Below are 17,964 nucleotides of genomic sequence, written 5' to 3'. Positions count from 1 at the left end.
TATTCCAAGAGTGCAGGTGACAGGGAAGGAAAAAGAAAGATAATTGAGCATCTATTATATCCCTGGCTCTAGTTTAGTTTTATATATTATTCCATTAATTAACAGAAGATAATTAACAGAGGTGAGAAAGTGTTGGTGCAAAGATCCAAACATAGACTTCCGTTGTCTTTCACTAAATCATGCTGCCTCCTTGAAAAAATAAAATATATTACATCCTGGGGAGGTTTGTGTTTCATTAAGAGAGAGTCTTTTTTTGAAGACTAAAAGAAACCAAGACAGGGGCCCTTTTTGGTCCCTGCTGTGACTTGTTGAGTCTTCAGGCAAGGAGTTGGCACCCTCAGTGCCAACCTGTCCCCTCTGCTTTCTTTAGCTGGAAAGAATAATGGTGGTAACTCTTCAGGCTCTTACATGTCATTCCCCTCTTTTGCTAATTTTAAAGAAGTTTCAACTTCTGAAAAAAAAAAAAACAGTTAAAATCAAGTACTTTACTGGCTTCTCTTGTTTTGCTAAGAATCCATCCTCCATTCCTTGATTAATTCATTCACTGAGTAACATCATGGCCCCAGGTATTCTGCTAGTATTGAGGTTTTCACTATAAACTAGATGCCTCACTATCCCCCGACATGTTATCTTTGCTTTCACCCCAGGCCAACCTTGAAGGAAAACCACTACATCAACCTTTTGTTTCCCCAAGATATCCTTGAGCAGCAAAATCACTGGTGGATAAGAGACACTGAATATTTTGTAGAAGAGTCAGAGAAAGTGAATATCTCACACACCACAGACTCCTATTTCCAAAATGCTCCTAAGTCATGTCTATTCACTAAAGTCCCTCTGGGTAAGCACCTAACCAGAGTATGCCCCAGGTTTGCTCATTGGCTGCTTTAGCCACCGTATCCCTGCACTTGGCCTCACTGTTGCTACTGACCCAAAATATTGCAACTATATTTATGCAGAACAAAGATGCTTTGCCTTAACTTTTCTGGATTTGAGAACTCAAATCCAATCATTTTGCAAGCAAGGTGATCTCCAAGTATTGGAACTTCACTTCTTTAGCAAAAGCAGTTGATCATAACAACAAAATAGTGTCACCTTCAAAGAGTACAGAGTCTAACGAAAAAAGACATATGTACCTAGACAATAATTTTGTGCAAAAATTCTAAAACAGAAACATACTAGAGTTACCATAGGGAGACAGAGATGAGAGCTCTTTCTTTAAGCCTGAGGTGTCAGGAAACACATAAAAAGAACTGTCAGGAATCTTGAAAAATAGGAGATCGAAGTTTTCCAAGTACACAGGATTGAGAAGGGGGCTCTAATAAGAAAGAATAACATGGACAAAGGCAAGGACACATGAGAGGTCAGGGCATGTCTGAGAACAAATAGCTCACTGTGGCTGTGAGATCAGGAATCAGAGCAAATAGACACTGTAGTACCAGCTTTATTTCAAAATTCACCTACTTCCCTGCCCTCATGCACCAGCTTCTCCCTCCGTGCAAAGCAGTGTTCTATCTTTCCATGACAGAAGACAATGCTGGCTGCATATATTTGAGTATGAAAGAATGGGATTAATTTGATTTGTCTTAATTCTGCTCTGAGTTTTCTCAATGTAACTACATAACTTTAATGCTCTTAGACACCATGCTTAAGACAAACTTTCTTAAAAAGCCATTATAAAAATAGTGATTTTGCTAAAGAGTGTACATAGTAAAAATCATTATTCCAGTAGATGGAGCAGAGGTGACATCAGAATAGCAGAACACTGCCTGGCCCAGAATATACAGCAGAAGTCCAGACACAGCAGAGCCCCAAAATGGAAAAAGCGCATTTGAGAGCAAAGACTGAACATTACTGAATACGGCTTGGCTAATCACCTAATTTGGACTTAGAAAATTTCATATCCTATTCAAACTGAAGAGGAAAACAACCTTAGGCAAATACCAAAATGATTCCTTAAAGAAACATTTATATTTTAGAACAAGAAAGCTGTAATTCTGATTTGTTTAAAAGTCTCACTGTGGTGCTTTACAATCATTCTACGTAACAAAGAAGGCTAACATTCTTAGTAGAGCCTCTAAATGCATGGCTAATGTGTTTTTTCCCTCCCAGACAATTTGTGAATTGTGTGATTGTCTGATATAGAATTATTAAGAAATAGATCAATAAACACAGCAGGCTACAAGCTTAGAATCTCTGCCTACACAATGGACCTAGGAACAAAGTTACTGCTTAGAAATTGTAACAGCAAAGAACTGACCATGCGGATTCATATTTGAGAAGATATTAGCAAGTGGAATTATAGACATTAAAAGAACTGTGGAGAAGCAAATGTTTTGATTACAAGCTCTAGTTATTTATTATATATTAGGTAAATGTCTTAAATCTGATGACATTCCTTAGGGATTCTTGAAATCAAGGAGGAACTATTCAATTTGTGGTTTTATAAAGTAATTATTGTAAGGAAATAATTTCTAATAGTTCTAGGGAATAGGAAATATGTCCACTTTCTCTTAAGAATCTACCATCTGTCCTACTCTCCTAAATTCTTTGGCAATTTGCAGGACTGGATTATTCACAGGCAGACAATGTATGTGTTTAGGACACAAGTAAAGCAGAAGCAGCTCCAAATATTTTTTTAAAGATTTTATTTATTTATTTGACAGAGAGAGAGAGAGAGAGAGAGAGAGAGCAGGAACACAAGCAGGGGGAGTAGGAGAGGGAGAAGCAGGCTTCCTGCCAAGCAGGGAGCCCGATGTGGGACTCAATCCCAGGACGCTGGGATCATGACCTGAGCCAAAGGCAGATGCTTAACGACTGAGCCACCCAGGCGCCCGCAGCTCCAAGTTTTTTATTGAAGAACATACCTGGTACTTCACAAACATGTATCAAAGTTATCACTGGGAGAAAAACAACTTTGTCAGATCTTAATTTGATCAGATTTCTAACCTAATAGAAGAACTTATTAGCCACATACTAAAAACAAACAAAAAAACCCAACAACAAGAACAAATTAATTCATACCCCTAATGTTTAAGGGTATGAAATAATTTAAAACTCAACTCTGCCACAATCTAGTTATATAAATTAGGAAAACACCCTTGCCCTTTTTTATAGTTTCCTTATTGCAAAATGAAGATAATGAAACCTCTCACAGGGGCACCTGGGTGGTTCAGTCAGTTAAGGGTCTTTTAATTTTGGCTCAGGTCATGAAATGGCAGGGGGGTGAAGGTGGTGTTGTGGGATTGAGCTCAGGATCAGGCTCCATGCTCAGCACTCAGCAAGGACTCAGTTTCGGATTCTTGCTCTTGCTCTTCCTCTTCCTCTATGCCCCCCACCAGGGCACATGCATGCATGTGCTCTCTCCCTCTCTCTCTCTAAATATAAAAAAATCTTTAAAAAAAACCTCTCACAAAAAATGGTTATGAGGACAAAGTGATACAAAGTGTAAAAAAGCATCCTCAGATGCCATTATTAATGAGAGTATCATATCCCTTGAGACAAGACTGAAAAAATGACAAAAAAAATTATAGATGTTAATCCCAAAGCAAGCTCTTTTAATAAAAATCACATTCTAACCCAACTTACTTTGTTTATTTTTTTATTTATTATTCCTTTTAAAGATTTTATTTGTTTGACAGAGAGAGAGAGCATAAGTAGGCAGAACAGTAAGCAGAGGGAGAAGGAGAAGCAGGCTCCCCGCTGAGCAGGGAGAGAGATGTGGGGCTCAATCCCAGATCTGAGCCAAAGGCAGACGCCTAACCGACTGAGCCACCCAGGTGCCCCTAACCCAACTTACTTTGCAGCACATCTTAATGTTAAGCAAGTCAAAATTTCTAATGTTAAAAAAAAATAGCTCTGTAATTTTCCACATGTGGAAATATGGTGTCCTCATTTCATACTTCATCAATCTTCATTACACAGGAATCATGAATAGCAAAGGATTTACTTAAACATATCAAGTAATGATGTCTGAATTGGAAACAAATCTTATCATTACATTTTATAAACTCACAACACTGTTTACCCTATGTCTGTATGTTTTCTTGATATGCATTTAAAAAACATGTATCAGACCAAAAAAATTATTTTTCAAAATTTCCAATCTCCCATTATAATCACTACTGTGGTAAAAACCATTATATTTTTACTACTTTGAAGAGCAGAGGTTTCCATAAGTAAAATGAAATGTCACTGTTTTAGTCAACTCAGGCTGCCATAACAAAGTACTATAGATTGGGTGGCTTCAACAATAGGAATATATTCCTCATAGTTCTGGAGACTGGAAGTATAAGATCAAGGTGCCAGCAAGGTCCATGTCTGGTTAGGGCTGTCTCCATGGGCTGCAGACAACCACATTCTTGTTGTGTCTTCACGTGGACCTCCCTTTGTACATGGTGCATGTGAGCAGAAAAGAAGCAAGCTCTCTGGTGTCTCTTCCTTTAAAGGCAGTAATACATCATAAGAGTCCCACTGTCATGATCTCATCTAAACCTGATTATCTTCCAAAGGCCCCATTTCTAAATACCATCACAGTGGAAGCTAAGGCTTCAACTTATGAATTTTGTGGTATACAATTTAGCCCATAGCAGTCACTCTTGCTGAAACAAATATGACCAGTGGCTAAGAGAGTACATGTGTAAACAACTTTAAGCCTCCTCTCTCTCTCTCTCTCTCTCTCTCTCTCTATCATACACACACATACACACACACACACACTTCAATCCTGTCATCCATTTCTTCTTGGTGTCCCTAACGGCTAGAGGTTATACAACTATTCAGTCCCTCAGAGTACTCCTAATTAGAGAAAGTATGATTTTAGGAAGCAATATTTGCCTTCCTCCCAACCCATAAAAATAAATAAATAAATAAAACTATTGAAAATACATTTTAAGATTATAAAGGAGAAGAAAATTCAAAATTCATAGGGTCATTTAACCCTCCTAATTTTAGAATAAAATCCTAAAAGGAAAATGGGATCAATAAGAAAGTAAATTTCTTAGCAAATTATTACTGATGTGTACATACACAAAACACAAATATACACATAAATGTTGATTATATATCACAAATTTTATATGCATAGAAAAGTTAATATCAGAATATATATTATTAAATCTATAATGAGGTCTTCTGTGATCTGGCTAAGTTTAATCTACAACTACTATCCCACTGAAATGTTTTGCCATGCTGTTTTATGCCTCTCTATAAAACTACATATATATATACACACACACACACATATATATACACACATACATACATATACATATATATATATATATATATATATATTTGGCATGGACTATTTAACTCCCACTCCTCCTGCAAAATGTAGTTATTAAAAGTTAAACACATTGCTCAGAGAATTATTATTGAGTATTTTGTCCATAAAAAAAAAATCAATGAAAATAAATTAAGAATCTGTTATAAGAATTAGAAAAGGAATGGGAAACTGTAATGAAGCAAAACAGAACAAATTATTAAAGAAAAAGCAGATAAGAAAACTGAAAATATAATAGAATTAATAAATTCAACAGCTGGTTATTTGAAAGAAAAAAATTACTAATGAACCTATTTTTGTAAGAAAAAGTAGAAATGCACAAAAATGAGTAAGTTATAAAAGAAAAATAACCATAGTGAGAATAAATTTTTAAAAATAGAGTATGTTGCTAAACACAATACAAATAAATTTGAAAATCCAAATAAAATGAATAATTTTCTAAGAAAATATAATTTGCTAAAACTCTCTCTCTCTCAAATAAATAAAATCCTTAAAAATATGTAAGTCATAGGAAACATTAAATTATTGGAAAAAATACTAAAAGAAAGAAATATAATATGATGATTCCTATATTTCTGATTTGATCAATTTAATGTAATACACCAAGATAGAAAATATATTGTAAGCACATATGAGGAGACTATGTTTTAAGTATGTAGAGTATCAATTATATCTTAAAGCTAAGTACTGGTTTTAGGATGACCACTGATTCCGGTTTGCCTGGAACTACTCTGGTTTGAGAACTAAAATCCCCATCTCCCAGGAAATCCCTCCTTGGGACGCAAAATATGCTGGTTTTCAGCAATGGATATAGAAGGTTAGGGGAAAAGTACAAAACCCATATGGATGCTCAAAAATTGAAGCAAAAAGTAACACTCTATTTAGTTTCTCTATGTCCTATGGATAGGACATAGATTATGCATTCGCAGTAGTTACTGTCACTGTTTTTTCCCCAACTGCTGGTTGGCAACTGTGATTTGCAGTTCATAAAAATGAAACATCCATTGTTGCAGCACTGACTGATGTGACTTATATGTGCAACCTAAGTGCGTTGTAATCATGAACATTAACAGTCATCTTTCACTTTCCTGTGGATTAATTAAGCGCTTTGCATTGAGGTAATGCTAATTTAATTTTAACATTGTGAATACTTTGACCAAGTTTTCTAAGAGATCAGATAATGACATGAGAATGATTATAATACCAATGTCAGTATAACCCAGACAACTGTATTATTTTAATGACAGAAAGACACATTTAATTGTATTAGGGAGATATTTAACCAAGACAGAGCATTTTATACAAAAGGCAGAAAGGAATTTGGGAATGGACATGGTGGAAAAGGGGATGCAAAAGTACATAGGGAGTAGAAATTTCGCAAGTCCTAGATGAAACACTTGGGTACTTATAAATCAGTCATATGCATTGTTTTTTCCATCTCCCCAAAATACATCAATATTCAGTCAAAACAGTCAATGTATTAGCCTGTGGACACACATAAAAATAAATGCACATCCTATGATCCACTGGATTATTCTATAAAAATAAATAAAGTTATGTTTCTTGATTCAGAGACGACAGCCATGTAGGCAAACAAAAGGAGAAATTTTGAATAGATGGGTTCACCTATTATAGTGTAAACCAGATTTAATTGGACCTTATTAATAAACACACTTCTCTCTGTATATTCAGTGATGCACTGAATCACAACAACAAAATGTTTACTCTAGTTCTTAGATGCTTTGTTTTGAAAAATGGAGTTTCAAATCTTCTAGGTTTTTATGAAGATATTATGAAACCACAGAAAGCATAAAACAAAGAATGCTGATATCTTACCCAAATAAGAACTAGACTTTGCCCATTAATTTCCTATTGCCTTGTAACAAATTACCACAGACTAAAGAGCATAAAACAACACAAATTTATTATTTTATGGTTCTGGAGGATGGGATCCTGAAATGAGTATTACTGGGTTAATCAAGGCATTGGGGCTAAAAATCAAAGTACTAGCATAACTGAGTCCCTTTCTGGAGACTGGGGGAGTATATATTTTCTTGACTTTTCCTGCTTCTAGAAGCCACCTCCATTCCTTGCCTAGTGCTTCTTCACATCTTCAAAACAACCAATAGCTGGTTGAATCTCAGATCACATCACTCTGACACTGACTCTTCTCCCTTCCTCTCCCATGTTTAAAGAACCTTGTGATTACACTGGAACCACTTGGATAATCAAGGATAGTCTTCTTTTTTTTTAAAGATTTATTTATTCGAGAGAGTGAGAGAGTCAAGGGATTGCTAGGGGAGAGGGAGAGAGTCTTAAGCAGAGCTTAAATGTGGGGCGTGGGGCCCAATGCAGGGCTTGATCTCAGGACCCTGAGATCATGACCTGAGCTGAAACCAGGAGTTGGAGGCCTAGCTGACTGAGCCACCCAGGTGGCCATATTCTTCCATCTTAAAGTCAGCTGATTAGCAAACTTAATTCTATCTGCTATCTTAATCCCCCTTTTGTCATGTAACATAATATATTCACAAATTCCAAGGATTAGGACTTGAACATCTTGCAGGGCCATTATTCTGACTACCACACTCCTCTATTTACATATTTGGCAGACTATGTGAATGTAAATTTTGACAAATCCCAATCAGCTTATAAACTTCTGGCCAAAGAAAATGCAAAGATATTACCTGCTAAATGCCCTGCACACCTTATATGCAGCACTGCTCAAAGGATGTGTGTTTTGCCCAAATGTGAAACTGAGGATTTCATAATGAAAGCTTTTGATCATTTTTCAGTTATGTCAAACTGCATAAGTACTTAATGAGATTTTGGACTTTGCAGAAATAAAATTATATAGTCTCCTTAGACATAAGCCTACAAGATGGCTATCATTGTTACTGGCCATAAAAAAGGATTAAAATCTTGGCCTGTCATAAATTCATTTTGAAAGTATGGGACAAGAATAATGTTTTTCTCTAATTTGGAAATATATTGAAGTTAAAAAGAAAAGGACTGAAATAAAATAGACATTTATGGGTGGTTTCTCTAAATCTGATGAACTCTGAATGGCCATAAGGAATCTAGAAAAAAAACTGATTGCACCTGAGTTGTTAAGGCTGAAACAAAAAACTCAGAAACTACTATAAAACTCCCCCCCCAACCAAAAAAAATCAGTAGGAAAGGGTAGCCAAGTTAAAGAAGACTATTTCTTTACTAAAACTGTAATTTATTTAAAATCCAATGTTGATTGGATACCCAAGTTCATATCATCTCTGTACTTTAAAACCACTGATCCTGAAGAAGACAGGTTTAACTTATGTTGCCATACAATGTACTCTGAAGTTTTCAAAAATGATGAATATTTTTGACAGGGATGTCCTATCTGGTAAATGTATACAAGCAAAAGGCCTGGTTGACACAGAATGTCTGCCAGAACAAGCCTGCAGATATGAAGTGAATCGATACATCTGGGATCTAATTCTAACAAGTCTCAATAGCTGCTGCTTCAAGTAAGTAAAATCCAAAGTAATCCAAAAAAAAATTTTTTTTGAGAGGATATTTAATCTGGTGTTATCACATTGAGCTGATAAAAGGAATTAGTGGGATAAGGCTTTGATGAGGGCAGAGCTTCAAATCAAAGTAAATGTTACATGTAACTACATTCAATTTTAGTGTGACACTAAATACTTACCTAAATACTTAAACACTTAAGAGAACTGTTATTAGAAAAGGAAACAAGGAATAAAAATATCCCATTGTATCATGGGACAGAAAAATATGTCCTTATTCTGCATTAAATATAGGTAACATTTGTTTACTTAGTTCTTTTGTTTTAAATTCTCCATTTATAATTCCAAATTTAAGTTCACAATATAGTCTATAAAATTTAAATATCCAGTAAAAATTCAAAAAATTAAAATTAATTGCTTTACCAGAGGACAGAATGAAACAAAAATATTGTTATATTTCATAATACTATTTGTTAAATTAGTCCTATTAAGTACTAATTGACACTTTTAACTATTCTACTACTATTCTGTTTAAATAGCAATTAGTAACAGAAAAGTAAATAAGAATATATAACTTCAAATAAATACCTATTTTCCATATTTTAATGTTAAGGTAATACACACATGCATGTAATTCTTACATGTTATGGTGTATTGGTTGTTTTGGACTAGTATGATATGGCTGTTTCAGTTTGGCTCTCTAAAATATTAATTACCCTAGTATCTGACCTGAAGCCAAAGAGATTGATCTGGCCTAGAAGTACTTGAGAGTTAAAAAACAAAACAAAACAAAACAATATTCCTACCTTTGTGCTACTTTTTACATGTTCACATTACCTTAGCATACTATATTGTAATTATTTTTATCCCCAATAAACAGTGAACATCCTGAGGGAAAAGTACTGTAGAATAATTAACTCTGTTCCTCTAGTACCTAAGATGGTGCCTGACATACAATATAGGCTCACCAAAAATATTTCTATGAAATTGTCTTTGAAAAACTTTAGAGAATATTTTTTTCTAAGGATTTTTTTTTTTTAATTTAACTGACAGAGAGAGAGAGAGAGAGAGAGACACAGCGAGAGAGGGAACACAAGCAGGGGGAGTGGGAGAGGGAGAAGGAGGCTTCCCGCGGAGCAGGGAGCCCGATGCGGGGCTCAATCCCAGGACCCTGGGATCATGACCTGAGCCGAAGGCAGACGCTTAACGACTGAGCCACCCAGGCGCCCCTATTTTTTTCTAAATATTAGTATGCTACACATTTTATATATAAAGAAGAGAATGAGTTTTGCAGATTACAAACAACCTTTTATTTAAAAGGTGAACATTTAGCTTGAAAAAAGATCAGTTTTAGAATTATTTTTCTTGGAAATGTAAATATAAAAAGATGTTTCAAGGGCAAGAAAGCACTTCATATATACACAAGGATGAAATTCATACCATGTAACTTAACAAGAGACCATGTGTCAAATTTGCAAGGAAATGGTACAGATTTCTCTCAGTTATATAAGAAAATGAAGCCACTTGTGTAAAGATATTTTTCAGCGTCAGGTACTAAATGAATTGCTGCCAAGCTGATTAATATGGTTAAAAGTTGGTTTCTTTGAAATTTACTTCAAAAACTATATGCAAAAAGCTTTAAAAAAAGTTATGAAATTAGGCAAGAAATACCTAACAATTGATTTATCTATACAACAATAAAAAGTGGGGTGCCTGGGTGGCTCTGTTGGTTGAGCGCCCAACTCTTGATTTCAGCTCAGGTCATGATCTCAACCTTGCGAGGTTGAACCCCATTGTCAGGCTCAGAATTCGACACAGAGTTGTCTGGTCCCTCTCCCTCTGCTCCTCCCCCTGCTTGAGTGTGTGCTCCCTCTCTCAAATAAGTAAATTGAATTAAATGATATTAAATTAAATAAAAAATTAAAAGTTAATGATTTGGGGTCTTCCCCTTTAAAATATCCCTTAGCTCTTAATGGCTGACTTCTTATTCCCTACATTAATATTGTTATTTTCTACTTCTTTAGAAAGGAAACTATTTCAAGTGAGTCTACTGAGAGAAATACATTTGTAAAGAAAATATAAAAAAGTAATGCAATTTCACCTTTAAGGATGAATCTAATACAAAAATTATTTTTATTAGAAATAGTACAATAAAATTTAAATATTCATAATATTTAAGATGTTTTATGAATTACATATTAAAGTATATGATATAGCTCAAAAATATTTTACTGATTAAAATGTAATTTATAAGAAACAGACTACAAATCTTTTCCTAACAAAGTTAATCTCATGCTGAGATTAACCAGAAAACCATTGTTTAGATGAAATTACATTGTAGGTGTGGGAGTCCTTAAGGACAGATCATGACAAGTACCTTACTTGCCCTCAGTGCTCTTCCCTATCCTTCTCATATAGGACTTAGGGCACTGGTAAGATTCTGTATCAGTCCACTGGGTTAGAAATGCACAGCTACTGAGGGTGATAAGGCTATTTATGATTCTAGGCTTTATTTTTACATATATACACTTCTGTTAGATCATTTAACTGTCCTATTTTTATTATTATTATTATTTAGTCTTGTAGCCTAAGCAAAGGCTGCCTCTTAAGAAAAGAGAGTAAATTATGGAACAAATCACATTTATTAAACAGGTTAGTGAGAACCTTCTCAAGAAAAATAGTGTGACAATGGCATGTACTTTGGCTTACAGAGACCCAGGAAGAGGTGTCAAATCTCAGGAAGCATAAAAATGCCTTTAACAGGCTCCAGCATCCAGTCACTCACTAATGCTTGATTTCTAATTACTTTTGTAGTTTGTCACTCTTTAACACAATCAAATCTAATTGACCAGAAAATTTTGGTTAGATTGTACTAAGCTATGGCTAAATTTTTACTGTTATTATTCTGGTTTCTTTGTGAACATCTCAACTTTACTGCATCATTAAACCTTAAATTAGATTTCGACAATAAGAATGTTTCATAAAATTTTTCAAACAACTCCAGTATTCACACAGGAGCTACAGTATTCTTAAATCCACTGTCATGTCTTTTTTTTTATTTAATTCATACCCATTTTTTTCTGGGTTATTAAAAACAATGGCATTTTAATTTTAATTAAACACTTCATTTGAAAGCCTTGCATAACAAATGTCAAACGCTAAAGGTGAACTTATGTTAAGTGAGGATCAGAGCCTTTGGTCCCATGAAAGGAATTAAAATCTGAGGGTTCTTAGTTTCAGAACCACTGATGAGGTATACATACAAGAAGGGTGGCAATTAACTACCTCAGTTTAGAGTTTGCATTACTTTGTTTTAATGTTGGGAATCAGTGATCTAAGCAATAGATTGGACACTCTTGTCTTACTTCCATAAGCCTAGAAAAATAAAGGAATAATTGAGTTTGTTGTCTACACATCTACTTTGTCCGTATATTTTATGTATTACTAAAACACTGAAGATAAACATTCATGAATTTATTCATAAACATATATGAGTGTATTCATTAAAGAGAATAAAGAAAAGGCTTAATCACGCTGGTAATTTTTTTAAATGCCTCTATAAAACAAGATAATAGGATGTGAGATAGCATCATTAGAAAGCCTCTCTGTTTGGCTTACCTTAAATTATATCTGTTAATATTTTTACTTACATGTTTATTCTTATTTTCCACAATATGTGGAGCCTTCAGAGAACATCATGAATGTTTGGGGGCAAAAAAAAAAAAGATCTTGTACTTTTAATGTCAGATGCAGATCAGTCAAGGAACAGACCTAACCAGTTCTAATCCATTTTAGTATTAACATCTAAGTACTTCAGGTTTGACTTGGCTATCAAAGAAATGAACAGTAAATACTTAAAATCATTACAACATGGCTTGACTCTAAATCTAGTAAGAATTTTTTAAGCATTATTTCAGGATATAGATCTTAAAGACAGTAACAGTTGGTACTAACACTTGGAAAAATTATCTGAAAGATATAAGCATGCCTCACACAACGCACCCATTCTTAAAACTAATCATACATGAAGTAACTTGAATAGATCTACAAATGCATATGATCCTGAAATGAAAAGCTATACAAGTAATATAGAAAGAAGAAACTACTAGAACGTCCCAACTAAAGGCATAAAAATTCTAGTTTCTTCTAATTCTCCCATTGTCACTGAGATAACACACGTGGCTCCCCACAGTCATGGGTTCAATTTTCTTGTAGACATAAATTCTTATTTAAATTGAGCCAAAGAGATTAGATAAGACCCCCAGAGTATATTGACTTGGCCTATTTCCCATCTTCCACTAGGCTTGTTGCCTAACTGCCATTAGCATCTAATAAAATGTACTTATTTTCTGAGCTAAAATATAGATTTAAAAGGCAGTAAAGGTAATAAAAAGAAATAAATAAATGCCATTGCTGTAAAAAGGAAAATACAAAAAGAGCAAAAACTGATGGAGCTAGAAAATTACGTTAGAAAATATACTGACTTAAACTACAACTTTAATTTTTCCATATAAAATAACATTTGTTCCAAAATTTTCATTAAAATATTAATCAAAAGAAAATACAACTTGTAAACACTCCTTAAAGAACATGAAACTAGTCACAAAAAGGTTGCATGACTCTCTTTTTTAGATGTTCACATGATTTTTTTTAGTGAAAATACTCACTAATAGAGAAGTTGCTAACCAGTAACTTACAGGCTGGGTTTTATTCTTGGACTATAGTACTGGATTCAAAATTCTCTTTCCAGGTCAGTAGATTAAAAAACAAAACAGCAACAACAATAAACACCTCAGGAAATTAAACTGTTGAATCATTTAACTATTTCATGGTCAAATCACTTTTTCTCCTAATTCTAATGTACAATTAAAGGGGAAATTCAAACTGAAAACTTTTTATTTTACTGGTTTATCTTCAATTACTTAAAAAGGAGCACATATAGAGCTCAACAGATGCTAGGCAAATTCTAAGTGTTTTACATAGTAACAAAATTTTACAACTGTGCATTGCATTAGAAATGACCTTAGAATTTATTCAATCCAATGGCCAAATTTAATCCTCCTCTTGCTTTCCCCTCCCCCACACCACACAATTTACTTCTTTGTCCAGCTTTAAAATGTTGGAATCTGAATGGCTTTGTGAGGGCACAGCCTCCTTCCCCACAGGCTAACCATTCCTTACTGTCTCACACCCAGAAACTTTATACATTTGTATTAAATGCCTAACCTCAAGGCACATGAATTTGTCACCTTGCCCTGATCTAACCTGACCCCTTCAAATTCAGACCCACGGGAATACTCAGAAGGTTAAATAATTTGTCCAAGTTCTTAAACTACGTTGGTGGCCATGCTGGGTCTGCTCAGAACTCCTAGCTCTTGGTTCTGTGCTGCCTTTTGGGTCTTTGTATCACCCATGCATGTAAAGTTTCATGCATGGTAAGCCTGAACCAGCACTTGAACATGGTAAGCCTGAATCAGCATTTGAACCTGCTAGTGCTTGACAGAAAAGCATTTCAATCACACACTGGCATCATGCCCTCAGAGTATTCCAGGAAGAACAATAAACCCTCTTTAAACATATATTAAAACTCTAATGCCTACCTGAAAATTCACAGTCTATATGTGACCATATACAGACAGATGTTCCAAAAAGTTAACTTGTATGAACTTGAAATAAATAAGCAATGCAAAGTCATGCTGAATCATGGCACATGAACAACTGCACTGTTGTCATTTTTTAGTAAAATCAGGGGGTCAACTTAAGCTTTTAAAAAGGAGAGAGATGAATTTGATTATTTATAATAAAATTTATAGTTGTATAAAAATTATTTGATACTACAAAGACAAGAAAATTGTACCAATTTGAACAGCCACAATGGAATTAAAATATTTAGATAATACTATCCAAAGAAAAGGATTCAAGTCCATGAAATAAATGGAAGAACAGAAATTGAAATACACAAGAATTTGCCACAGAATAATGTTCTCATTCTTTTAATCAAAATTAGCAACTATTGGCACATAATAGAGGCATGCCAAATCACCTTATTAAAAGTTGACTCAAGAGTAAAAGTCTTACATTCTAATTAAAGTAATTAGGTCTTACTTTAATCGAATGATCCTTGTGCAACCAGAGGGTCTTTGTAGGCTACAGGACTTTGACAAGCTGAACCCAGGGCTCTTCATCCAGGTCCCTAACAGTCAAAGCTCATTTCCTGTTCATAAATCAAAAAAGAGGTGATCAGTTTAAGTTGGGAGCTGCATTAGATAATTTATCAGCTGGCCCCTGAATTTCATTCTTTACTTAATGCTTTTTAGAGTTCTTTTTATTGTAAGCAGCCTGAAAGTATTCATTCTTTTTTGCAAGAATGTATAGACATTAAAAAAAAAAAAAAAAAAACCACTTAAAATGTACACACAATCACACAAATCCTTTTCTCTCTTGCTTTGGTTTTTGTGTGCTTACATTTATGCCTTAATTTAACTACCCTCAATGGTACATTTTCTTTATGCCATGTACTACCAAACACAATAAACAAATACACAAGAAAACAAATACCTGGACACAAAGTGACTTACTTCTTTGGGGAGAAAGGGTTAACCAAAGGAATAAATGTGTAGTAGTAGAAAGAGCATAACTAGGACTGAAAGCCTGGCTCTTCCACTGAACATCTCTGTGACTATGGATAATTTCTGTAACTCTTTACTAATTCCTTCACTTTAAAATTTGGATGAAAATAGGTAATTTGAAGAACTATTGTGAAAGTAGAGACATTGTATGCTATGTGCCTAGCACACTGCCTAACACATACTAGGTGCTCAATAATGGAAACAAAGTATTTCAGGAGATTGATGGACTTTCCTATTACTTTATATGTCCTAATGCCAAGATTGATTATTCTACATTTCATATTTATGGGCTGTGATATTAATAATGCCATAATAATAGAGGTGTTTAATTTTACTTCCCCTATTTTTATATTTTGATTTTAGCTCTGCAATATCTGAAAACTATCGTGTTTTTAATCCTCCTTTTAAAATTATTCCCCCAAATAAGCTATTATTTATTTTCCTCAAAGTCAACTTGCAGTATTTCACAAGCTTGTGACTACTTGTGTTTACTTTCTCTTTGCTTTCCTAATTTTTTCTCCCACATTTCAAAATTATACATCTCCCTTAAGCTTTGCATAATAGGAAATAATGTGTCATAAAGTACTCAACGACCAAGATACAAAATAAAATAAAATTTCAGTATTGATATCTTAAATTCCTTTGCTTTCAGGGAAAAATTGCTTCAGGCGGTTTTTGTAGATTATCTAATTCTGAAGTCTCATCCAACTCTTTTTTTCTTTTCTCACCCATTTCAGAGCTTCTTGATAACAGTAACCTAACTTGGTCAACGATAAGCTTTCTGGACCCACTTATTATCAAATAAAGTCCTTGGCTCAAGATTAGTGACTTTACATCCTCAGTACAGACACATATGCACACATGCACAAACACACACAGAGTTCAGGACATTTTAGAATATCTCATTTGTGGGAAATAAAAGGGATGTGAAATGGGGAAGACTGACAATAACTACTCAATTCTCAATTTTTATTTAAAAGTGCCTCAAGTCTATCCATGGGCAAGGTTGTACAAGAAATCAATTACTGTCTTAGTACAAATGTAGGTTTCTGCTCTCCCTTAACACTGAAAATGAAGGAGCCATTATAAAAATGGAATTGGCACACTCACAGAGACTTGCGTTTTCAAGCCACAAATCACAGGAAATCTAAGTCACATGGGAATTTACCCCTCACCTTTCTCTTGGTATCTAACTAGATAAAAATGGCATGCTGTCATCTGCATCCCTGCATTTGATTAAAAATCAAACTGTGTAGAATGGTTTAGATACTGAAAAGTCATAGTTCATCTTGTCTAACATAATACCTTTGATCAATCCTTGATTTTTCAAACCACAAACTCAGGATTCTATTTACTAAGTGAAATAAAATCTAGTTTCATGTATTGAAATGCATTATTCAGGATGTAATTTTCTCAGTTTCTTAGGGAAACCTGCTTGAATTAGTTCCTGGGGATCTTTCAAATATCATCTACGGTCAGAACACTGAAATTAGAAGGAAACTTAGAGATCATTTCAATCAAACACTCACACCAACACCTATCATCAGCTCTACTAAATGTTTTATTTGATAATAGACTCTACCCAGACCCTGCATCCAATTTTAGGAATAAATCTCAGAAATAAAGAGCCCCACTTGTCTATGGAGATTTTTTCTTTATACAGAGTATTAAATAGCATAAACTTATATCAGAAAGACAAAATGGTACAACTCCCTGGAAACTCTCCTTAGTTCTCATGATGGCTTGATACCAACATAATACACTAATTTGGATTTTAGTAAGCACAAATATATAAAAACAAAGCAAAAAAATAAAAAACAACCCAACACACACTATTCTCCATTTTAGCAAAGTTTCTGTGAGATTATCACTAACAATTGTTCTTTTACATGGTTTATCATTTTACTAGCTTATGGAGGGTGACTTTTCCTAAAACGGTTTTCTTCAAGCCACTCTACCGATCAAGAACTAACGAAAAGTCTCTGTTGTCAATCATATAAATTTCATTTTCAGTTTAACAGCCATTGAAAGCCCACCATGAGCTAAGACTACCAACTCCAAATACTTGTATATGGCTTTTGGATTCTTTAATATCTTGATCCACCTGAGATTCTTGAGGGCAGGGACTATGCCTTGGTTAGCTATGCCCCCAGGACCTATCACTGTGCCAGTATTGAGAGTATGCACAATAAATGTTAGTTAAATGGCATCTGTGACTCTTAACATTTCCAATCCTTTCCATAGCACAAATCTCCTTGCTGCTGTTTGGAAGAATAAAGTGTTCCCTCTATACCTTTTCTCTTTTGGCCTTCCTTTCTGAGACATTTATTTTGCTCTCTTTCGCCTAGTTTCTAACCATTCTCCAAGATTCACCTATATCATGAAATCTATTCCAGCCTAGGCATTTACATTTTTTCAAGACTATACTACACTAATCTAATCTTTTGAAAAAGAGTAGAAAAATCAGATTTATACTTCTTATATATTCCCCAGGGCTCCTAGCTCAAAGCTGGACTTACGGTTGCTGGCTACTGTACAGGATACAGAT

General features: G+C 34.4%; 1 protein-coding gene across 4 annotated transcripts in view; it reads right to left on the bottom strand.

Moving 5' to 3' along the window:
* NAALADL2 (N-acetylated alpha-linked acidic dipeptidase like 2) overlaps positions 1–17,964 on the bottom strand; it is a 1,313,911-nt gene that overhangs the window by 1,008,733 nt on the left and 287,214 nt on the right. For all 4 annotated transcript variants that reach the window (XM_027587309.2, XM_027587311.2, XM_027587310.2 and 1 more), the window contains one exon: positions 14,893–15,001. The gene's annotated coding sequence lies outside the window, so the exon portion shown is untranslated. The remainder of the gene's footprint in view (positions 1–14,892; positions 15,002–17,964) is intronic.

This window comes from Zalophus californianus, chromosome 1, assembly GCF_009762305.2.
Source record: "Zalophus californianus isolate mZalCal1 chromosome 1, mZalCal1.pri.v2, whole genome shotgun sequence".
Taxonomy (NCBI): Eukaryota; Metazoa; Chordata; class Mammalia; order Carnivora; family Otariidae; genus Zalophus; species Zalophus californianus.
The sequence above is the reverse complement of the archived record's forward strand: the minus strand, read 5'-3'. Positions and strand labels throughout refer to the sequence as shown.